The sequence below is a fragment of the Oryctolagus cuniculus genome, chromosome 15, assembly GCF_051225735.1.
Source record: "Oryctolagus cuniculus isolate XC-2025 breed Fujian yellow rabbit chromosome 15, ASM5122573v1, whole genome shotgun sequence".
NCBI lineage: Eukaryota > Metazoa > Chordata > Mammalia > Lagomorpha > Leporidae > Oryctolagus > Oryctolagus cuniculus.
This window is the reverse complement of record NC_142881.1, coordinates 74,846,577-74,872,074: the sequence shown is the minus strand read 5'-3', so window position 1 is coordinate 74,872,074 and position 25,498 is coordinate 74,846,577. Positions and strand designations below refer to the sequence as shown.

The window sequence follows — 25,498 nt, the reverse complement described above, 5'->3', positions numbered from 1 at the left end:
TAAGCCACCACTTGCAACACAGGCATCCCATATCAGAGTGCCAGTTCATGACTCAGCTGCTCCACTTCCAATCCAGCTTCCTACTAATGCCCCTGGGAAAGCAGAAGATGGCCCAAGTGTTTGGGTACCTGCTGCTGATGTGAGACCCAGATGAAGCTCTGTTTCTGAGTTCCTGGCTCTGGCCTCATACAGCCCCTGCCATTGTAGCCATTTAGGGAGTGAATCAGTGGATGGGAGATCTCTTCCTCTGTCTCTCCCGACCTCCATTGCACTCTTTCAAATAAAGAAAATAAATCTTACAAAGTAAAATAAAACCAGAGCATTAGCTTGCTAGATATTTCCCCAAATTTCTTCTCAGTTTTCTCCTCATAGATTCTTCCATTTAACACCTTATCAAGGAGGAGTCTGATTTCAAGCACAGTTATGTCCAATTGAGACATGTAAACAGTAGGAAGGTGTTGCTGTGGATTCGTTCTGAGAGGAGGAACATGGTGGGGGCAAGAGGCACGGAGTCACCACACAGACCCTGGGAGCTGGGTGAAAGCAGGCCAGAGGTGAGCAGCCTGCAGACTCATTTATTTCAGTTGGCACAGCAGCTTAAATAGCCAAGGCTGCCAATCCAGTCAAGGGGTGGTTTATGCCCTAACCAATCACAACCTGTTGCAAGGCAGTATCTGAAACCATCCAATCACAGCCTGTTGCTAGACAGGCTCCACTGCCAGGTGGGTTTCAAAGCCGTTCCTGAGTAACTGATGCTCACTTGCCAGCAGCCATCTTGGCATAGCCTTCTCATTCTACCACATTTCCCCCTTTTCATTTATTTTTGAGCAATGGGAGGCATGATTCTTGGCCATATCATTGTTGACCCCATTTCCTTGTGGCATCCGTACACAGCTGTGCCTGTCTTAGGTTGTCCCCCAGGGGATCTTACCCATTGTTGACTAACCAGCACTCAAAATGGGAGACCACAGGAGTGCTTGCTCAGAAGGGGTAGGAATGAGGAACAATGGTAATCAGGAATGGCATGACCACACACAGGCTGTGGGCCATTGGAGTGGTTGACCAGAGCTAGTGGAATATAAACCAGTAATGGATGTGGCTATGGGCAGTTCCTCAGGGTAGGATGATAGGGCAGGTGCGTCTGCTAACAAGATGGGCTCTCAGTGTTGTTCAGCTGGTTCTGGTTGACTGTCAGTTGCAGGCTTGATGTGTCTGGCTGGTACCCAAATGGGCTGTCCTGCATTCTCTGGAAAGACACAAGCATATCCTCAGCCCTTGGTTAGCACAAGCCTTTCTACAGGTGTTGGAATCCAGTGTCTGAATTCTGTGTCTGCTCCTATATTAATGGCAAACATGCAGGTGGGATGGGGTCTAGTGGCTGCCTGAGAGCCTGGGGTGCCTGGGGACCACCACAAACATGGGGATTCTCACTGGGTGTGGATGGGATGACCTCACGTGGGTTATTACCTTGAGGTCATCTGTGTTCATCCTATGGGTATTTGGGGGTGGCTGACCAGGCATTGCTGTGTTGTCTGCAATTTCACTGTCATTTCACTGTTGGAGCTCTCTCTCCCCAAATCATCAACTGTTGCCTGTGAGGCAGAGGCCTAGAGTGACAGGCTCTGATCACCCACAGATTTCTGATCACTCAAGCATTTAGGCTTTCTTCAACTGCTTTCCCAGGCCATCAGCAGAGAGCTGTATCAGAAGAGGAACAGCTGGGACATGAATGAGCACCCATATGGAATGCTGGCACAGCAGGCAGAGGCTTAGCCCAATACACCACAGTGCTGGCCCCTGCATGAAGTTTTTGAAGTGCCCTCATATGTTTGCTACTTAGGAGAAAATGAAATGTGTTTTTATATTACAAATCAAGTGCTCTTTTTTTTTCCTTATCAACTGAGAGATTATGGTGTATGACGCATTTTCTTATTTTTTTACAGATTTATTTATTTACTTGAAGGGCAAAGTTAGAGAGACAGAAAGAGAGACAAAGAGAGAGGGGTCTTCCATGCACTTATTCACTCCCCAAACAGCTGCAAAGGCCGGAGCTGGGGCAGTCAGAAGCCAGGACCCAGGAGCTTCATCCAGGTCTCCCATGTGGGTGGCAATTGTCCAAGAACTTGGGCCATCTTTTGCTGCTTTCCCAGATACATTAGCAAGGAAATCAATTGGAGGTTGAGCAGCCAGGACTCAAACCGGTGCCCATGTGGGATGCTGATGCTACAGGAGGTGCTGCTACACCACAGCACAGACCCGCTACACCACAGCACAGACTCTGCTACACTTTGAAATAATAGAAACAAGAACTCTAGTATGCCTTGGTTTTTACTTTTAAATAACTAGTTTTTAAACATGCATTACAACGTATCTACAGAAAGCAAAAGAACAGATTTCTCAATCACAGTTAATTGGAAGAGCTTTCCCTTTTACCGCCTTGGCAGCAGGGAGTGAAGAAGAACCTGCCTGTTTCTCTGGAGAAAGTCAAGGCTCTGAAGCTTCTTCCTGTACCCCTTCCAACTTAGAGAACCAAGGACAGCTTCGTCTTCTTGTGCTGGTGTAATAAAATGCCTGAGGCTGGGTGATTCACAAAAAATAGAAATTCACTCCTTACAGTGCTGGAGCATGGTGAGCACCGGTGAGGGCAGCGCAGGTTTGGTGTGTCCAGTGAGGGCTGCCATGGGTTTGGAGGCCAATGCCTCACTGCTGTGCCCTCAGGGGGGGAAAAGTCAGCACCTACTCCCTCCACCCCTGAGGTCCATCATCTGTGAGGGCCTCACTGTCAGGACTTAACCACACCCTAAGGGCCCACCTCTTCACATTACAACATCAGCAATTAACTTCCAACATGGTAAGCATGAGAGGAACTTGTGTGTGGGGGGTGCACATTCAGAACAGAGCAGGGGCCTTTGGTTTTCTGCCAGGAACAAGGGACCAATAAGACAGAAAGGAGATGAATGATCTCCATGCACTTCTCAGAATTATCTTGAAAAATAGTCATTTTTCTTTAGATGCTTCAAGAAGAACTAACTTGGTATCAATCATTGTTCTACACACTTGAGGATTAGAGGTAATCAAGAAAAATGTTCTGGAATTGAAAGAAGAAATCTGCAAAGTTGCATTGAATAAAAAATAAAGGAACAATAAGTGACACATTTCACAACAGAAATATTTATTCTTCTATAGAATGTAATCATTCCCTGATCAAATCATACCCTTCTTGTGCTTCCAATTTAATCCCAATATGCTTTTGAACTCCTTCCCCATGTGTTCTGGATTCTTATCCCACCTGTCTTTTAAGTTTTATCTTTAAAATTCATATTCATTCATTTTTATGCTTCCCCCCAAATTTGGAATAATTACTCAAGCTTGCAGAATCAGCCAGCTGACTACCAAACATTGGATTAAGAAACAATCCTGACATTTCAGTGCTTCTAATAAGAAAGGATTTTATTTCCCTTGTGCTATGTGGGCATCAGCTGCCCCAGGTTACTTGTAGATAGGCCCTGGGCTGAATGAGCAGCCCCATATGGTTTTCCATGACTGTCTTCAGAGAGAAGCAAAGAGAAGAGAGTGGGGCCCAAGAGCTGGTCAAAGTCCTGGTTCAGCATCATACTCGTTAAGTCCACTCACTCACTTTTTGCTGACCAAAGTACATCAAGTGCCTGTCTGTGACAGAGAGGCATTCGTCAGACAGGCAAAGTATTATCAAGTTACATAAGTAATCTGCAGAGGGCCCATGGGGAGAGGAATGAGGATATTTGGCATAGGAGTAACAAAACATTAGGCTAGATATGCAGTTCTATCCTTTGTGTTTTGTTTCTTGTGTTTGGTTTGGTTATGTAATACCCACTACTTCTGCTGAAATTTTAATTTAAGTGATCATTGTTTTATCTGTGGGATTTTTGTTGTTGTTCTCAAATGTTTTTAATGGTAGTCTGATCTTTAAAATTTACTAATTTTTTTTTCAATTTCTGTTTTCTTGAGTTCACTTTTCTCATTGTTTATATTGTTCTCTGGACAAATGAATTGTCAAAAATCTTGTGGTACTAAGAGACACATGTGAGAACATTTATGTCATGGTTTAATGCATTTGCTCTGTAGTCCATGTTCAATTGTGTGAGGTAGGGTAGAATCCTTCCTCTAAATTCCTAGAGGGCATTCCTTCCTACTCACTAATGCTTCCCTACTGTTAAATGCTCCCTTGATCACTGAATTTCTTACATATTTTGTGCTTTATTGACTGTGTGTATTTATCCCTGCTACAGGAGTAGGGTCTTTTCAGTAGGACACTGGAAGAAGGATAAAAACATGAGCTTTGTTTGGTCTCATGATCATTTTAGAGAGTTAATGAAATGGGTATTTAATCCAAGAAGCTAAGACGTAATTCTTAAACCAAAGCAAACTGAGAACAACAGTATAACTGATATATAGAGTAGTTTTTCTTTTACAAAGCCAATAAAATGTATAAAATCAAGCAAGTTTGATACAGGAAAAATGAAAATATACACTTCTGGAACAATAAAGTAAATATATTTTCAGATATAGGGGAAAATTTAATTTAATATTTAAAATATTTAATAACATTGCAAAGACTGAAGGCATTTCAACTTGTTTTACTAGACAAGCCCAACCCTGATAATAAAATTTGACAAACAGAGCACTAAGAAATAATCTATGTACCAATCTTTCCACTAAAAATAAAGGATACATAAAATGATTAAAATCAGAGGCTTAGAAATTAATTGGAACTACTTTAAAATTCTTGCTCTATTGCAAAGAAATATTGTATGACTTAGACACTTAATTATTCTAAATCATTTTCCTGAAGTAAAATAATGACATATACCTTAAGAATAATGTTAAAGGTAAAAATTATGTAAATACATTATAAGATATTTTATGCTTTCAGCTTATGTCTGATAATGCTTATTCATGCATGAGGAGGAGGAGAAAGAACAGGAGGAGTAAAATGGTGAAATTGCTGAAACATCATAAACCAAGTCTGATAAAATTGAATCCTGTGGCATAATATAAAACAGAGTCAAAAAATAATGAAGACTTTATCTGGAAATTCAATGATAATTTAACAGAAATATATATTATTTAACTCATTATATAAGAGGAAGAAAAAATGCATGAATCTTTCAGTAGATTCTGGGAAAGAAATAGGTAAATGTCAATAAAGAAAATCAGAATCCATAGAAAATATTGTTCATATTTTGCAGCATGCTAATAAATCAAGGAAGAAGCAACCCTAGCATCACCATAATTTTTTTGTCCTAGAACCTCTAACTAATGCCTCAAAGGGGAAAAATGTATAATTAGAAGCTAAAATGACCCAAATTATCATGGTTTGCAAGTATGATTGCTTACTAGGAATTAACCGAGATGTCTATCAACTGATGACTGGATAGAAACTGTTGTATATATATACTATGAAATACTACTCAGTCATAAAAAGGATGATATCCTGCCTTTTGTAACAATGTGGATGCAACTGGAACCATTATATTTAGTGAAATAAGCTGGTCCCAAAAGGACAAATATCATATATTTTACCAGATCTGTGTACATTTGTGTACCAAAAATGTAACATGTAGGAGTGAAACTGACATTTTAAGATTTGATAATTGTTTACATCCCTTGGCTCTACTGTTGAGGAACAGCGTTTGTGTAATTCGTATTTTTGTTGAACTATTCACTTATCAAAAGTGTATCATTATAAAAATTAAGAGAGGAAATAAGAAAAGAAGGAGGAAGAAGAGTGGGAGCATGGGTGGGAGAGAGGGGAGGGTGGGAATTACCACTGTGTTCCTAAATCTGTATCCATGAAATACATGAAATGTGTTTACCTTTACATTTTTTTTTAATTTAAAAAAGAAATTAAAATATCAGCTTAAAATGTATGAAGACAATTAAGGATCATTGTAGGTTACAAAAAGTAATCTTTACAAAAGAAAAAGCTTTTATATCAATACTCACAAACTGGCACTATTAAGAATAAAGTTATTTTGATATTATGCAACAAATAGCATGGCCTAATATAAATTTAACAAGACTTACCTGAAAGAAATGACACATGTCTAACGAATGTAATTTTAGGACCTTGCATGTTCCTAGAAGGAAAGACATAATTGCAAAAATGTCATTTTCTCCTACATTAATCTATAAATTCATCATAATTTTCAACAACATTAAAATGGGGATATTGATTTGTACTGGAATCACATTTATTTGTATGATAATAGAAGAAATGTTCAGAAAGAATAATGAAAGAGCACATATTTCAGGCCACATTAAAAGCCTCAATGATTTAACCCAAGTAATCAGGGTATACACACTGAAAACGGGGCAAAGAACATGAGCTCAGATTTCTAAAGCAGACAAAATGGAACGTAGCCTACGATACAGGCAAATCTCATATGTATAAACAATGTATTATTTATTATAATTGGTGACAGGAAAACTGGCTAAATTTGGACAAAATGAAATTAGATTCTGATTAACCATTCAACACAATGGGGGTGGGTGGGGGTGGGGCCACAGAGAAGCTCCTGCCATTCACCTGGACACTGTATTTTTATGTTCCTGAATGATACCTTCACTGTATTGAAGAGACCCAAGGAGCTAGGGAATTACGGAGTGCTTCTGCACGATGCTGCCCTGCTGATCGCCCTCATTTTCAGCATGTCTCCACTGCAGACCTAGATTCATCCAATGGAAGAATGTTTCATTTATCACACAGTTTCTTTTCCTTCCCTGTTTTGGGGGGTTTGTACTGATGCACCCCACAGTTGTGTGCAGCTATTACAGTTTGGCCCTGATGATGAGTGCCAGTCAGTGCTGTCAGTCATATACCTATTGCCTGCACTGGGATGTGAGCTGGTGGAGATGATACCTTCTCCGTGGTAAACTATCTCAGGGCAGGGCACCTGAGATACTCCTTTTTAACATTAAAAAGTCAGTCAGAACCTCAATAACTGTTGAATGAAGAAACTGTCCCTCCAGGTTTGAAGAGCTAGGGGTAGAGTTGGCATTCCCAGGAGGATCGAGAAGCCCGAGCACAAGTGGGAGCTTCTGCGAAGCACAGAGGACTCCCCATCTGCCATGAGAAGGCATCCCTCCATGAGAAGGAGGCTGGCACTGCGATCTGCCTGTTTGCGTAGCAGCACCACGGCCTTAATTTCAAAGGTGCTGTCCCCAGCAAAGTGCCAACGAGAACTTTTTTTTTTTTTCAGCGTAAACAGACACACCTTTATTTCAATAAAATTACTAAATTAAATGCCCCCCAAAATTAGGTTCTGATCTTCCAGCTTCCACTTAAATGATTCCAGAGAAATTCAAGATTCAAATAAAGGAAATACAATTTTAAGATAACTTGAAAAACTATAATCTAGGGAAAAGAACATTCTGAGCTTGGCTTCTAAAGGACAGGTAAGAGTCACATGAAAAACTCGTGAAATTAAAATACATATGAAAAATAATCTAATACGTAGCAATATACTAATATGTGCTATTATTTATAATATATACTTATTAATGCAATATTAATAGTATACATAGCAAACCAAACAGAATCTGAGTTTAAAAAGAAGCAAAAAATATAGGAAATCCCCAAGGAGACCAATGTTAATGGCTTATAAACAAAACATACCAAATTTATCAACAGATTAAGAAATATAATTTAGAAAAAAATAGCAATATAAACATTTAAGTGTTGTTAAATATTGTACCTTTTGATCCAAAAAAAGCAAACCGAAAAATAACAATAATCAATGTCATCAATGTCATTCAGAATCGGTTACTCCTAGTGGGAGGCAAAGTTAGCATAACCTTTTTAGGAGAGAGCTGATAATGAGTAGGTTTAAAACAGAAAGTTCTAAGACTGCCTATCCTTTATTTTTATTCTTTTTTGTTTGTTTTTTTGGCAGGCAGAGTTAGAGAGAGAGACAGAGAGAAAGGTCTTCCTTCTGTTGGTTCACCCCCAAATGGCCGCCATGGCTGGCACACTGCACTGATCTGAAGCCAGGAGCCAGGTGCTTCCTCCTGGTCTCCCAAGCGGGTGCAGGACCCAAGCACTTGGGCCATCCTCCACTGCCTTCCCAGGCCACAGCAGAGAGCTGGACTAGAAGAGTAACAACCAGGACAGAACGGGCACCCGAACCGGGACTAGAACCCAGGGTGCCATTGCTGCAGGCAGAGGATTAGCCTAGTGAGCTGTGGCACCAGCCTATTTTTAATCTTTAAAGATTATTTTTTTTAAAAAAAATTTCTTTGAAAGGCAGAGAGAGAGAGAGAGAGAGAGAGATCTTGTATCCACTGGTTCACTCCTCAAATGGCCACAGAAGCGAAGTGCGTGCCAGGCTATATCAGGAGACAGGAACTCTATGCAGATCTCTCACATGGCTGGTGGGGGGCCCAAACACCTAGGCCATCTTTGCCTTCTTCTGCTGCCTCCCTTGGCACATTAGCAGGAAGCTGGATGAGGCAGAGTAGCCAGGACTCAATCCAGCATTCCAGTGTGTGATGCCCGTAGTGGCTTACCCGACTGCATCATAACACCAGCCCCTTGACTATCCTTTAACTCTGCAAGTTCATTTCTAAAATTTATACTGATGGTATAATTGAACAAATTTATGAAGATATATGTTCAAGACTCACTGTAAAATTTAGCAAATAACAAAATAATAGATCTAACCTAATTAATAAAGACCTGACTACATCAAACACTACAATACCATGGAATGCTAAAAATAATGATGCAGAGCTCATTTTGTTGAAAAATGCACTGGATTTTTTAAAAAATTGGGTGCTGTTTCAGTAAGCATGTATATATTAATTTTAGAATCATAATAGTGGAATTTAGCTATGTATTTTATCCTAATTTTGGTAAAAACACATGAAAACAGAGTGTAAATTTCTGAAATCATTCTGAGGGCAAAGCAGTGTATATTTATTAAAAGCCTTAAAACTGCCCAAACTTTCTCATAGTGTCCATTTCACTTCAACAAGTTTCCCCTTTGGTGCTCAGTTAGTTGTCGTTGATCAGGGAGAACATATGATATTTGTCCCTTTGGGACTGGCTTAATTCACTCAGCATGATGTTTTCCAAATTCCTCCATCTTGTTGCAAATGACTGGGTTTTGTTGTTTTTGACTGCTGTATAGTATTCTAGAGTACATGTCCCATAATTTCTTTATCCAGTCTACTGTTGATGGGCATTTGGGTTGGTTCCAGGTCTTAGCTATTGTGAATTGAGCTGCAATACACATTAATGTGCAGACAGCTTTTTTGTTTGCCAATTTTATTTCCTTTGGGTAAATTCCAAGGAGTGGGATGGCTGGGTTGAATGGTAGGGTTATATTCAGGTTTCTGAGGAATCTCCAGACTGACTTCCATAGTGGCTTAACCAGTTTGCATTCCCACCAACAGTGGGTTAGTGTCTCTTTTTCTGCACATCCTCTCCAGCATCTATTGTTGGTAGATTTCTGAATGTGAGCCATTGTAACTGGGGTGAGGTGAAACCTCATTGTGGTTTTGATTTGCATTTCCCTGATTGCTAGTGATCTTGAACATTTTTTCATGTGTCTGTTGGCCATTTGGATTTCCTCTTTTGAACAATGTCTATTGAGGTCCTTGGCCCATCTCTTAAGTGGGTTGTTTGTTTTGATGTTGTGGAGTTTCTTGATTTCTTTGTAGATTCTGGTTATCAACCCTGTATCAGTTGCATAGTTTGCAAATATATTTTCCCATTCTGTTGGTTGCCTCTTCACTTTCCTGACTGTTTCTTTTGCAGTACAGAAACTTCTCAATTTGGTGCAATCCCAAATGTAAATTTTGGCTTTGACTGCCTGTGCTTCTGGGGTGTTTTCCAAGAAGTCATTGCCGGTACCTATATCTTGCAGGGTTTTTCCAATGCTGTCTAATAATTTGATGGTGTCAGGTCATAGATTTATGTATTTAATCCATGTTGAGTGAATTTTTGTATAAGGTGAAAGGTAGGGGTCTTGCTTCATAATTCTGCACATGGAAATCCAATTTTCCCAGCACCATTTATTGAAAGACTGTTCTTACTCCAGGGATTGGTTTTGGATCCTTGATCAAATATGAGTTGGCTGTAGATGTTTGGATTGATTTCTGGTGTTTCAATTCTGTTCCATTGGTCTATCCATCTGTTTCTGTACCAGTACCATGCTGTTTTGATTATAACTGCCCTGTAGTATGTCCTGAAATCTGGTATTGTGATGCCTCTAGCTTTGTTTTTGTTGTACTTGATCAGCTCTTGTCCTGACGGTTGATGTACAATGTAATACTTTATCCATTTTAGTATTTTTTTTGTTCTAGTACCATTGGTTGAACTCTGTAATTAACACACAATTATTCTTAGGTGTTTAAATTTTAACTGAAAAGTGATCCCTGTTAGGAATTTGGAAAACATTATGTTGAGTGAAATAAGCCGATCCCAAAGGGACAAATACCACTTGTTCTCCTTGACAGGTGACAACTAACTGAGCACCAAAAAGGAAACCTGTTAAAGTGAAATGAACACTATGAGAAACAGTGACTTGATCAGCCCTCACCCTGACTGTTGATGAGCAACTTAATATGTTATCCCTCTTAGTATTTTTTTGTTTGTTCTACTTAATACTTTTGGTTGAATACTGTAATCAATACACAATTCTTCTTAAGTGCTGAAACTTAACTGAAAAATGATTGCTGTTAAATATAAGAGTGGGAATAAGAGAGGGAAGAGATGTGCAATTCGGGACATGCTCAAGCTGACTTACCTCAAAAGGTAGAGTTAGAAACATACCAGGGGATTCGAATTCAATCCCATCGAGGTGGCATGTACCAATGCCATCTCACTAGTCCCAGTGATCAATTTCTGTTCACAATTGATCGTAATGATAGGACTAAGAACCAAAGGGATCACATAAACAAGAATAGTGTCTGCAATTACTAGCTGATAGAATAAAAAAGGGAGAGAATGATCCAACATGGGAAGTGAGATACACAGCAGACCCATAGAATGGCAGATGTCCTGAACAGCACTCTGGCCTCAAAATCAGCCCTTAAGGCATGTGGATCCCACTGAAATGCCCATGAGAAGGAGAGTATTTCAGGCATGGAAAGCCAAGACACTCTGGGGAAAAAAAAAAAAAAAACTAAATGAAAGATCTCCGCGAGTGAGATCCCAGTGGAAAGAACGGGTCATCAAAGAAGGAGGTACCTTTCTCTGAAGGGAGGAGAGAACTTCCACTTTGACCATGGCCTTGTCTAAATATGATCAGAGTCAGTGAACTCAGGGGGCTTCCATAGCCTTGGCAGCTCATGACAAGAGCCTAGGGTGATTATTGAGGCCACAAACAAGAGTGTCAATTTGTTAAGTCAACAACAGGAGTCACTGTGCACTTACTCCTCATGTAGGATCTCTGTCCTTAGTGTGCTGTACATTGAGATTTAATGCTATAACTAGTACTCAAACAGTATTTTTCACTTTATGTTTCTGTGTGGGAGCAAACTGTTGAAATCTTTACTTAATGTATGCTAAACTGATCTTCTGTATATAAAGAGAATTGAAAATGAATCTTGATGTGAATGGAAGGGGAGAGGGAGTGGGAAAGTGGAGGGTTGCAGGTGGGAGGGATGTTATGGGGGGGAAGCCATTGTAATCCATAAGCTGTACTTTGGAAATTTATATTCATTAAATAAAAATTTAAAAAAATTATTTCAAAAAAAATGTGCCCAAACTTAAAAGGATAATTATACTTGTAAGAAATTATCTTAAAGAAATTATTTTCTACTTGAAAATTGCTTAGATCATAGATTTTAAATTTTCTCACTACAAAAAAAAATGACAGGTAGGTGAGTTAAGGGATATGTTCATTAGCTTAATTTAGTCATTATCTAGTACCACCATCTTGTACTCAGGTGCACTGAGCCCTTGCACTATGAGGCACCATAGTAGGTTTTCATAAAATGTATCTGACATGGATAGACACACAAGAGAGTTCTTCTACCCATCGTTTGCCTTCCCAAATGCCCACAACAGCCGGGGGGGGGGGTCAGCTTAAACCCAGCGGTCTGAAACCCAATGTCAGTCTCCCATGTGGGTGGCAGGGACTCAACTACTTGAATCAGCACCTGTGGCCTCCCAGGGTCTGCATCAGTAGGACACAAACCCAGGATCACCAATGTGGAATGCAGGTGTTCCAAGCAGGATGTTACTTGCTAAGCCTATCGTCTGCTCTGTTAGAGACATTGTATGTGCAGCACAGCTGAGCTCTGCTCTGTGTGAGAACAGGGCTGTTTCTGTAAAGCCCCCTCCTTTACAGGGGACAGCTTGTCCTTCATGCCACCACCAGCCTCTAAGGGACAGGGCCCTAGGGTTCAAATGTGTTCTAGGCTGCCCTACAGGGTATTGTTCATAAAGGATGGGTCATTTGGAGGCTGAGCAGCTAGGGACACAAGAGTCCCTAATACAAGGATCCATGGGTGCTCTGGGTCCCCTCATCTACTGCATGTCCTCTCCATAGAGAAATGCAAAGGGCTCATAGCCCCTGGATGACTTAACAGGGTTGTCTGGTGCTGGGGATACCCAAACACCTTGTTAGCTCATTTTGTATTGTACCCAGCTTGGGGACAAGAGCAATCACCTCACAAGAATGAATATATATATACATATATGTATATATACACACTTAATTTACCTTTTATAATATATATGTCTATGTATATATGTGTGTGTATATATGTATGTATACATATCTTTTACTTAAATAAGAAATACTATGATCTAATTGCCAAGTGTTTGCAGCCTTCCTTTTCTGGTTCCACAGAGAGAGTTGGAGGGTCCTCTGTGGAAAGTGAAGCCACTGATGAAGGCAGAAGACAGGATGGAGAGCAAGCATGGGATGCATGATTGGGACACTGACCTGTGTCATAACCAGTATTATTTCATCTTCACAAGAAACCTCCCATAGATAGTAGATGCTGTGTTTCCATTTGAGTCTTAAAGGTGTCAGGACCTCTGGCCAGTCACACACTCTGTAAGGAATCTTGGATCCAGTATTTCAAACTCAGGCTGTTCAAAAACTTCATCCATTCCCCACACTGAAAACACATAAAGGTCAAAAATGAGTTACTGCTACTGTAATACATGAAGAAATTTTTTTAAATTATTAAATCTCATGTAATTATTAAAATAATAGATTAGAAGACAATTGTACAGAAAATGTCACAACTTATAAAGCAAAAAAAAAAAATGAGGTCAGTTCAGGGGAGGGCATTGTGGCACAGCAGGTTCAGCCACCACTTGAGATATCAGCAACTGATTATTAGAGTGCTTATTAGAGTCCTGGCTACCTACTTCTGATCCACCCCCCTGCAAACACACCTTGGGAGCAGCAGATGATGGTTCAAATTCCTGCCACTAATACAGGAGACCAGGATAGGTTACTGGCTTCTGGCTTAAGCCTGCCCCATGTCCAGAAGTTGCAAGCACTTAAGGAGTGAGCCAGTGGATGAAAGATTTATTTCTCTCTCATTTTCTGCCCTTCAAATAAATAAATAGTTGTTCAAAATAGTTCTGGTACACATGCAATGGAAAAATACTGGAAATGTATTATAAAAGTTAACAGTGGGCCCGCACTGTGGCTTATTAGGCTAATCCTCCACCTGAGGTGCCAGTACTCCGGGTTCTAGTCCCTGTTGAGGTGCCAGTTCTGTCCCAGTTGTTCCCCTTCCAGTCCAGCTCTCTGCTGTGGCCCAGGAAGGCAGTGGAGGATGGCCCAAGTGCTTGGGTACTGCACCCGCTTGGGAGACCAAGGAAGAAGCACTTGGCTCCTGGCTTCAGATCAGCACAGCGTGCCAACTGTGGTGGCCATTTGGGGGGTGAAGCAACAGAAGGAAGACCTTTCTCTCTCTCTCTCTCTCTCTCTCTCTCTCTCTCTCTCTCTAACTCTGCCTGTCAAAAAAAAAAAAAAGTTAACAAGTTAACAATGGTAGAATTACAAGTAAATTATTTTCTCTGTATTTTTATTTTTTAAGGTAGATGGAGGCTAAGCCCTTAATTTTTTTAATGTTTCATTTTTATTTGAAAGGCAGAGAGACAGAGAGAACTCTCATCACTGGTTCATCCTCATAAGCATGCAATAGCAGTGGCCGGGTCAAGCTGAATCTAGGAGCCTAGAACTCAATTCAGGACTCCCACATGGGTAGCAGGGACCCAAGCACTTCAGCCACCACTGATTGCTCCCATTAATGCCTACTGTGCACTAGTGGGAAGACAGAATCAGAAGTGGAATGGGCACTCCACCCCAGGTCTTCCCATATGGGATGAGGGCTCCCAAACAGCGAGCGTCTCAACTGCTACATCAAATGCCCATCCTCTTTGTGTTTTTAAATTTCCACAATACCTATTAATATTTGTGCAACTGGGAAACAATAATAAAAGAAACTCCCACATGTGCTTCTGTGTGAGCTACCATAAAGACGTCAGCACAAGGCCAGGGAGGGAATTAGAACTCTTCCTTTGGGGTGCGTCTTTTAAAGTATTAGATCTGGAGATAACTGAGCTGCTAGAGGAATGTTGGAATTACTGGAAGTGACATCTGCAAGGGACCTCACCGATCACTGCACTCAGCCTTGGCATTTTGCAGATGGGGACAGGGAGAGCAGAGGAATCCGAGAAGACAGTGAGCATCCTTGACCCAGGCACTCATCACCTTCTTAACAGGACAGAGCATGGACATTCATTCCTCCAAAAGTTTCCTGTCACTTGGCCCCTGAGTAAAAGTCAATGTCTTATAAACAGCAGCTCTTTAGCCTCTGCCCTGACCGCAGAATTGAACGATCTTAGAAACAAGTCGGGTTTTGCAGCATTCGCTTTTCCTTTGCAAACCACTGGGATTAAAAACCGAAGTCCCAGCCCTCATCTCCTCCATCGAGGCTGTCTTGTTCTTGTTTCCCTCAGCTGAGAAGGACAAGGCTTCTCAGAAGGCATTTTCTCTGTCATGTGTGTTCTGATTATGAAAACATGACATCATAAGTGTATGAAATGTGGAAAATAACAGAAAATCCCAACCATGTGTTATGCTGCTGCTCCACGACAATGATGGTTAACATTTTACAGGCAGATCCAGACTTCTCCCTTTTAAGCCAGACACACCCAGGTAAGATTCTGCAGGCACAGAATTTTGATTATTTTAAGAGTTATTTATTTGAAAGGCAGAATTAGAGGTGGGGGGGGACAAAAAGAGATCTTCCATCTGTTGGTTCACTCTCCAAATGGCTGCAACAGCCGAGGCTGGGCCAGGCTGACACCAGGAGCCTGGAACTCCATCTGGGTCTCCCATGTGGATGGCAGGAGCCCCAGTGCTTTGGCCACCCAACACTGCTTTTCCAGGCAGATTAATAGGGAGCTGGATCAGAAAAACAGCCAAATTTGAACCAGTGCTCATATAGGATGCCACAGGTAGCAGTTTAACCCAGTGCAGCTCAGGTTTCTAATGTTATTCAAAAACATCCATGGCCAACCTTCTTGGGAGTGGGAACACCCAGTGCCCTGAAGGGGCTCAGCTCTTGGCCAATGAATTGTTAGCAGATGCCCTGCAAACAACAGCTTGAGAGGTGCTGGCCTGGGTGGGGTCCCCCTCTCCCATGTGTGCTATTTCCCTAAGAAAACTTTCCCTCTAGTGGCTGCCTCCTGGGCCACAGTGGAATACCTGAGGTGCCCCAGGTCACATGCACACCTGAGGTAAGAGGCAGATTCATTTACTCCAGCAGACTGGTATCTGGGAGAGAATAAATGGTGCTGCTCTAAGTCAATCTGGGTTGATAAACAGGACTCTCACCTGTGCACCCCGACCATGTCAAGAGGTTTTCCTCTCTTAAAATCCCCTTGACTTTCTTTGGGTGGTCAGTGCAAGGCTCAGCAGATGTTGCTCCACCTGCTACCAGGAAGGAGCAGGGATAAAGACCTGCATCCAGCAGTTCCATTGTCAGCATTCCCTAGGGCCCGGTGGCAGTCCAGGGAAAGTTGAATTCTTTGTGGTATTTCTTCTTTACACCTGACTTTCTTCAGGTCATTTATCCCTTTTACTGAGATGGTTTATAATGCATCTTCATCTTTTTACTCTATTTTGATTTATTGCTGTCCCACTGTGTCCACTGGAAGAAGTGAACCTGAACTCCCACGAGCAAGATGGATGTGCAGGGAAAAGAGTGGCAGAGTCAGTGAGGCCTGAAGGAGAAGGAGTCCTGCAAATGTGCGGTGTGGAAAGGAAAGCGGCCGGCCCCTGGTGCACATGGAAGGAAAGAGAAAGTCAAGAGGGACACAGACTGGGCTGCAGGCACCCTGTCCCAGGCGACCTGCACACCCCCTATACAGACATCCCTCACTTCTTTCCTGTCTTCCCAGACCCGTTATCCCTTCTTGGGACAGGTTGATTTCTTATACAGAGATGCCCTTATGGCACTTTGCTTTTGTGTGTTAAATTTCTACCATGAAAAAAAAGAAGACTATCTTGTATTTTAGGATTCTATAATACACCTTAAACATTTTGAATAATTCATAGAAACCAAAAAAAATGACAATTAAATATGAAATCTGCCAGAAAGCACCAGCACCCTGACACTGCTTTGACCATCACTTCAGGGCTCTCTTAAATCTGTGTGTGATTTAACATGAACGGGACTCTATCATATGTGCTGTTTCCATGGTGAGAACCAGCTCATGGCAAGACAGGCTATGTTGTTTCTGCTTATCTCTTTTTCTTCTCATCAACCACTGCCAAGATAGACTGACTGCTATCATTTCCTAGCTTCCCCTCTGTTTATATAATCATACAGACAGATATTATATATACAACTGCACACATGTACTTTCCCAGCGTTCCAGAAAAAAATGAGATCATATTGATGCATTTTGCTTTTTCTCATGTTGCTTTTCTCATGTTGCACTTCACAGATGAAATCTAACCAAATTCACTGCTTTCCACAGGCAGTTGGCATTCCATTTATAGACCAATCGACATTTATTCAACCATTCCCACACTGATACAGGCATTCTTTTCAGTTGTCTGACCACTAACACCACTATGAATATTAGAAGAAAATGATTAAAATGATAATATGATTGCCTGCCTAGAAATTCCAAAAATTATATGGAAAGCCAATGAAATTGGCAAGGGTATTTGTTAATGATGGCCATGTATAAGATATGCATACAAAATAAGTAGCATAAGGGGTGGTGTGACATTACATATTGGAGTGCCAGTTCAAGCACTAGCTGCTCCACTTCTAATCCAGCTCCCTGCTAACACACCTGGGAAAGCAGCAGGTGATAGCCCAAGTACATGGGCTGTCACCCATGTAGGAGACCTGGAAGGAGTTCCTGGCTCCTGGCTTCAGTGACACAGCCTTGGTTGTTACAGGCATTTGGGGAATAAACCAGGAGATGGGAAACCTTTCTCTCTCTCTCCCTCCCTCCCTCCTTCTCTGTCACTCTGCCTTTTGAATAAGTAAATAAATATTTTTTAAAAAACAAATAGCATCTATAGTAGATATAAATGGAAAGAAAACACAATCATGTGTGACATAAAGAGATCTCCATCAAATAGGCTGCATAGATGACAATGGACTCCTAAGATTATAATGAAGCTGAAAAATTCCTTCACTTACAGACATTGTAGATTTTGTAATGTCCCACATAGCACCGCTCACTTGTTTGTGGTGACACTGGTGTAAATCAACTCACTGCACTGCCAGTATAACATATACAATCATGTATGAGGGGGCTTCCAAGAGTTCATGGAAAATTCATATTCTCCTTTAATTCAATTTGTCTATGACTTTTTGAAACCCCTTCTGGCAGCTCATAATATTTGATAATGATAATAAACAACAAGCTCACTGTTGTATGTATTTACTATATTGCACTATTTATCATTATTTTAGAGTGCACTCCTTCTAATTATATAAACAACATTTGCTGTGAACTAGCAGGCCATGCTCTGCTGCCAGCAGGCTTGTGCATCTCGTATTTGTGTAAATACACTCTACCATGTTCATGCAATGACCAGAACTCCTAATGGCACATTTCTCAGAACCCCTCCTTACTTATAAATGATGCATGGCTGTTATCAATTCATGGTGAAAATAAATATAATAGATTTCTTTGGAACAAGTTTAACAATAAAATGTATTCAACCTAACATAAGAAAACTACCAGATCTTACAGGACATAAAATCAAATAAGAAGAAATGGAACATTGCATGTATTTGGATCACAAAACCATGATTCCTCCTATAATTGATATAAATATATAAACATATTTAACTCAATTCTAATTGAAGTCCCAATTTTGTGGTTGTTCTTTGAAACAAGATAAAGTGATCCTTCAGAACATATGAAACAGGCTGATAGTATTCAAGAAATGCATAAAGAAGACTAATGAGAGACCTTGCGGATCAGATGTTAAAATGCATTATAAAGTCACTATGCAGAAAGCATGATGACACTGTCATAATTTTTCCTAATCTTCCACTAGGTACAACTAGAAGTCCTGCACATTACATACAAAGAAAACACAAGAAGACTCTCAAATTTGGAGAAAAGAAGGCAGATGGGCTACAGACTTTTGCTTCCAATGAATAACAGAGTTCTTTGGGTTTTCTCTTTGCTTCATCTACCCAGACTTGGTGCTGGAGAAGACAGTAGCCCACAACTGCCAATTAGCATAGACAAAACAAACAAACAAAACACCTTTCAAAAGTTCTCTACTTAAAGGATCAGGAAACAGGAAGCCTAGCAAAGCAGAAAAGCATGCCACAAAACTGCTCTACTGCCACCAAACACCGCAGAGAAAACTGCAGACTCATCCCAAACCCTGCAGGAAAGGCTGAGCAGAGAACCTGGTATTCTGTCTGACAGAAGGTCCCCAACAGTCCCATCCCACTATGGTTATCAGACAGGACTGAGCTCCTGTCCTGCACTCCTATGGGCAGTAATGACCACACTCCATGCTCTGCCCTACGGTGCTGTCTATGTGGGCAGCTGAGACTTTACTCCTGACTGGATATAAAGAGGACATCTCCCACCCCAGCCCAGAGCATTCAGGGAGGTTATTCAGGGAGCATGAAGTGGGCGCTCTTATCCCTCCCAGCCAGGGTGGCATGATCTAAGGGCCGGAGAGGAGTCATGTTGGAAGCTGCAGCCTCATGCAGAGTAACACAGAGCCCCATCCCAGCATTAGCAGAGGCTGAGTAGGGAACTCGGACTTCTCTAATTTCACTGCAGCTATACCATACATGCCCTTCCCTGGCTGGGCCAGAGTTGTACAAAGCCAAATGAAAATGAAAGGCTTAAACAGGATCCAGAACCTTATAACACAATATCCAAAATGTCCAGTTTTTAGTCAAAAACCACTCATCATACCAAGAGCCATGAAAATCCAAATTTCTATGAAAACAAGCAATAAATAGATACCAACACCAAGGTGGCAGAAATACTAAAATTTCTTGACACAGTAATGAGCCAACATGTAAAGGGTTCACTGCAAAATTATAACATTGAAAATAATGTAATAAAAACCCCAAAGTCTCAGCAAAGAGAAAATATAAAGAATCACCAAGTATACATTTTAGAACAGAAAAATATAATAACTGAAATAAAAAAACAATGGAGAGCCTGGCAGCAGAAGGGAGGGAACAGAAGAAGTTATCCAAGAAGTAGATGGAACAAAAGAACTTATCCAAGCTGAATAATGAAAAAACAGACTGGGTCTAAGAGTCAATGGGATCACACAAGCAAGACTAGTGTCTGTGAATAATAACTGATAGAATAAAAAAGGGAGAGAATAATCCAACATGGGAAGTGGGATACACAGCAGACTCATAGAATGGCAGATGTCCTAAACAGCACTCTGGCCTCAGAATCAGCCCTTAAGGCATTCGGATCTGGCTGAGGAGCCCATAAGAGTATTTTAGGCATGGAAAGCCAAGACCCTCTGGCAAAAAAAGCAAAAACAAAAAACAAAAACAAACCTAAATGAAAGATCTCTGTGAGTGAGATCCCAGTAGGAAGAATGGGCCATCAAATAAGACGGTACCTTTCTCTGAAGGGAGGAGAGAACTTCCACTTTGGCTATGACCTTGTCTAAAAAAGATCAGAGTTGGTGAACTCAAGAGGCTTCCATAGCCTTGGAAACTCATGACTAGAGCCTAGGGAGATTTCTGATGCCATAAACAAGAGTGTCAAATTGTTAAGTCAACAACAGGACTCACTGTCACCTACTCCTCATGTGGGATCTGTCCTTAATGTGTTGTCCAATGTGAATTAATGCTATAACTAATACTGAAACAGTATTTTACACTTTATGTTCTGTGTGGGTGCAAACTGATGAAATCTTTACTTAATATATACTAAATCGATCTTCTATATATAAAGATAATTGAAAATGAATCTTGATGTGAATGGAATGGGAGAGGGAGTGGGAGATGGGAGGGTTGCGGGTGGGAGGGAGGTTATGGGGGGGAAGCCATTGTAATCCATAAGCTGTACTTTGGAAATTATATTTACTAAATAAAAGTTAAAAAAAAAAAAAAGAAAAAAAGAGGCTGAAAAAAAACATAACAAGCAGAGTCTCAGGACCTGAGGGAGTATAATGAAGCATCTAACATTTGTGTTATCACAGTCCCAGAAGGAAAGAGAAACAGAGTAACCTGGAAATGAACTTCGAAGACTGACTGTTGAAAAACTCCTGAATTTCACAAAATACATAGACTTACAATTCCAGAAGCTGAGCCATCCTCAACTAGGATAAACTCAAAAAAATCCAAACCAAGACAAATCCGTCAACCGTGTTAAACTGAAGACTAGGAGTAAAGTCTTGAAAACAGCAGATTGTACAGGTTACTTACAGGGGAAAGGGGGAGCTCAAACACAATGGGTTTACCACCAGAAGCCATTCAGGTGAGAAGGGAAAGGCAAACCACTTTTCACATGCAAAAAGAAGAGGATCATTAACACAGAACCCCACTCCATTGGAAATATTCCTCTGGAATAAACAGGAAACCAGGACATTCTCAAATGAAGGAAAACTAGGAGGATCTGCCACCAGCAGACCTAAGGGAAGAACAGCTGAAAGAAGTTCTCTAAGCTGAAAGCAAACGATTAGAGAAATAATACCAGAAGATCAAGAAGGAAGACAACACACAGTAACGGTCAATATAACGAGCTTCACTTCCTCTTTTGAATTTTCTGAATTGTGTTTGACAGTTGAAGTTTTTAAAATTTTTATTAACATGAAGAGAACAGATTTCATGTACTTCTTAAATGCATTTCTAAGAAGATAACCATCCTGAGCCAGCGCCGTGGCTCACTAGGCTAATCCTCCACCTGCAGCACCGGCACTCTGGGTTCTAGTCCCAGTTGGGACACCGGATTATGTCCTGGTTGCTCCTGTTCCAGTCCAGCTCTCTGCTGTGGCCCGGGAAGGCACTGGAGGATGGTCCAAGTGCTTGGGCCCTGTAACCGCATGGGAGACCAGGAGGAAGCACCTGGCTCCTGGCTGCTGATCGGCACAGCGCCAGCCATAGTGGCCATTTGGGGGGTGAACCAATGGAAGGAAGACCTTTCTCTCTGTCTTTCTCTCTCACTGTCTAACTCTGCCTGTCAAAAAAAAAAAAAAAAAAGGAGATAATCATCCTTTCCTCCCTCCTTTCTCCCTCCCTCCCTAAATACCTGCTCCTTCCCTCTTCTTTTTTCCTTTAATTTTTGCAATAAAATACTTTCAATATACTTTATACTCACAGGCTTAATGCACCAATATAATACCCAACAAGTTCCACAGGAATAGACAATAGTTCCACAAGAACTGATGACCACAGTTCCACAGGGACAGACAGTTTCATTCTTATACAGTTTTTTGCACTCCAGATTAACTATCACATTTCAGAGAGAACACATGATATTTATCTTTTGGGGACTGCTTTATTTCATTAAGCATAATAGTCTCCAGTTTCATCCATTTTTTGCAAAAGACAGGATTTCATTCTTATGGCTGAGTAATATTCCATCATGTGTATATATCACATTTTATTTATCCAGTCATCAGTTGGTAGACTTATGGATTTTACTGCTTTAAGTACATTAATTTGTTTAAAAGACAGACATTGAGAAGGAGAGAGGGAGAGAGGAAGAAGGAGATTGAGATCTTCCATCTCCTGCAACAGCCAGAGCAGGCTAGGCCAGCTCAAAGTCAGCTTACCTAGAACTCAATCCCAGTTATCCACAAAGAAAGCAGGGACCCAACTACTAGAATTATCACTTGCTACCTTCCAGGGTGGACATTAACAGGAAGCTGGAATCAGAAACACAGCTCAACCTCAACCCCAAGCACTCCAGTATGGAATGTGGGCATCCCAAATGGCATCTTAACCACTGTGCCAAAAAGCTATCTCCTGAAGCAAAAATTATCACACACTGATGTGGTTTTAAATGTAAGTAGATGCAATACTTAAGGCAATTATAAGCATTGGAAAATAAAAACACAAAAAGAGAGACAGTGGGGTGAGCATTGTGGCTCAATGTGTTGAGCTGCCACTGAGATGAAGGCAACCCATACTGGAGCACAGTTCAAGTCCCAGATGCTCCACTTCAGATTCAGCTTCCTGATAATGTGCCTGGAATAGCAGCAGACAATGGCCCAAGTGCTTGTGTTCCTGCCACCTATGTGGGAGACCAGGATGGAATTCCTAGCTCCTGGCTTCAGCCTGGCTCAGCACAGGCTGTTGTGGCCACATGGTGAGCAAACCAGAGGATAAAAAATCTCTCACTCTTACTCTCTCGCTCGCTCTCCCTCTCTCTCTCTCTCTCTCCCCACCTCCTACCCCCACCCCCCCACACACACCATCACTCTGCCTTTTGATTAAATAAGTAAATCTTTCTTTAAAAGGGAAGTAAAGATCCTAGACTTCCCTCACACTGGTAAAACAGTGAAATAAGTAGACAACAATGTTTGATATATAATCTTTGGAGTAACCACTGAACAAGTTATACAAAGATGCACACTCAAAAACTAGTATTACAAAATGGGATAATATAAAATGTTAGTGCAGTCCCACAAAAAATCAAATAGTACATGAAAACATGTCCAACAAAATGAGTCCTTAAAGAAATGCAAATTAAAATCACAGGGTATCATTGCACCATATTATAGTGGCCAAAATAAAGAAAAGTGACAACACCAACCACTGGCAAGGATGCTGAGAAGTCAGAGCACTTACTACAGGACTGTAAAATGGCACACCCACTAAGGAACATGGTTTGGCAGATTCTAAAAACAAATAAACCTGTGACTGCTAGACAACTCAGTGATCCCACGTTTGAGCTTTTATGCTAATTAAATGAAAATTTAACTTTACATAAAAACTTAGAGCAGTCTTATTCATAATAGTCCAAAATTTGAAAACAACCTATTTGCTCAAAAGGCAATTTGTTGCTACCCAGCAACAACAATAAAAAAGCACTGCTGATCCATATAAGAATCTAGATGAATCTCCAGGGCATTACACAGAGTGAAAAAAGGCCAATCCCAAAAGTTCCATACTGGGTGATCCTACTTGTGTCATCTTCTTGAGGCAACATAGTCACAGAAATGGAGGGCGGACAAATGGTGGCTGGGGCCTACAGAGGGAGCAGGAGTGGGAGTAGGAGTGGACATTGAGGGAGTGGATATGTTCTGTGTCTCAGCCACATCACTGTCCATGATCCTCACTGGGGTGTTTTCTATCACAAGATGATGCCAAATGGAGCAAGCTGAGTAAAAGGCACAGGGGCTGTCTCTACTACTTTTAGAATTGCTTGTGAATCTATCTGTATCTCCAAATATCCATTAAAAAATAAAACTAAAAAGACCTGATCCTTCCCTTCGGATGTCCCTGGCTTCTAGGGTGAGCAAGACCCAGTGAAAAATGAGTGCCACAGGGCTTGGTGTAAAGGAGAGCAGCATCCCAGACAGAGCAGGTGCTGGGAAGACCACCAAATGCAGTGCAATGCATCTCTTCCCCAGTGTCCCTCCCTCATACACCCACCATCACTGGTCCAGCCCAGCCAGGTCAATTTTGTGTTTTATATTACCCATGTGATAAGAAATCCATGGAATCCATGGAATCCTGTCATTAATTGAACCCACACTCTACATCACGGATAAAGTTGTCCTTTTTCCTTTAAATGTGCATTATCTATTTGTACTTTTTTTACTTGAATATCTGTTCATCTTTTGCCTTTTATTATACTGATGTCTATTTTGTGCTGATTTATAGATTAACAGCATGTTGTATATTAGGGATGTGACTCATATTTCTAGTATTTTGATGGCAAATATTTTCTTTAAAATAACTTTTTCAGTAATTTTTGCTGTTCAGGTAGTTCAAATTATATAGATTTAAATGTACAGATTTTTCCTTATGGCTTTTGAGTTCTGTAGTTAGATTAATAATGCCTTGCCTACCATCAATCTGTTAAAAAACATTTTCATAGTTTTTTATAGGTTGTCATTTCATCTCTTTTTTTCATATACAGAATTAAATAATCAGTGAGGTTGAGGTATAACTTTATTTTGGCTTTTCAAAATGGTCTAAAGTCATTTATTTTAGAATCAATCATTTAGCCACTGACTTTAAAGGCTATTCTTTTCCAAACTGATACCCCCATATATCCAGGAGTGTCTAGAATCCCTTTCATTCCATTGATTTATCACTTCCTAGGCCAGCACGGCATGTTTATTTCATGTGGTTTGGAGGTGATTACCATTTCCGTTAGGACAGCTATAGAATACTTTCTGCATTCACCATCTTCAGGGTATTGGCTTTTGTTTTTTCCATTTCCCATGCTGTTAAACCCATATTTCAAAACCCTCTCCACCCTTCCACGTGCAGTTCAAATGTTACCTTCCTGAGAAAACAGCTCCAGAGACCAGGCTCTTGTGTCAGGCACACTTGGGATCAAACTCCATGCTGGCTTGGCCATTTTCTTCCCCTTTGAACTGAGCTACTCCCTTTGCATCTCTGTGATTTTTGTTTTTGTTCTAGCTTCATGAAAATGAAAACACAAAAGTACTGAGAGCACCCACACTGGTCATGAAAGTTAACTAAGAGAATGCATTTGAAGTGTTTGGCAGATGGTAAGCACTCAAAAAAGTGAGGGGACTTCATAAGCTCAGGGAAAATGGCATAGGGAGATATGTTCATTATGCTGCAGAAACATGTCAGAAATCAGGCATATCATCTTCCGAAAGTTCATGGAAAATGTGCTTTATGAAGAAGTTATCAGAGATGTTAACCTTTTTTGGCATGAAAATAAATACCATCCGGTTCCATTTTTCCACAAACATGTTAAAGTGCTCTCATATTGACTCCTAGTAATGGTACTACTATTATTTGTAGTAGTGTTTTTCCTTAGTTATTATTAATCTCTCCTTATTCTGTTCCC

General features: G+C 40.8%; 1 long non-coding RNA gene across 1 annotated transcript in view; it reads right to left on the bottom strand.

The window, feature by feature from the left end:
* Positions 1-6,064: 6,064 nt before the first annotated feature.
* LOC149122073 (uncharacterized) overlaps positions 6,065-25,498 on the bottom strand; it is a 40,591-nt gene continuing 21,157 nt past the window's right edge. Inside the window, exons 2-3 of the long non-coding RNA XR_016221724.1 lie at positions 12,939-13,116; positions 6,065-6,119 (exon numbers count right to left, since the gene is read on the bottom strand). This is a non-coding gene — a long non-coding RNA (uncharacterized LOC149122073). The remainder of the gene's footprint in view (positions 6,120-12,938; positions 13,117-25,498) is intronic.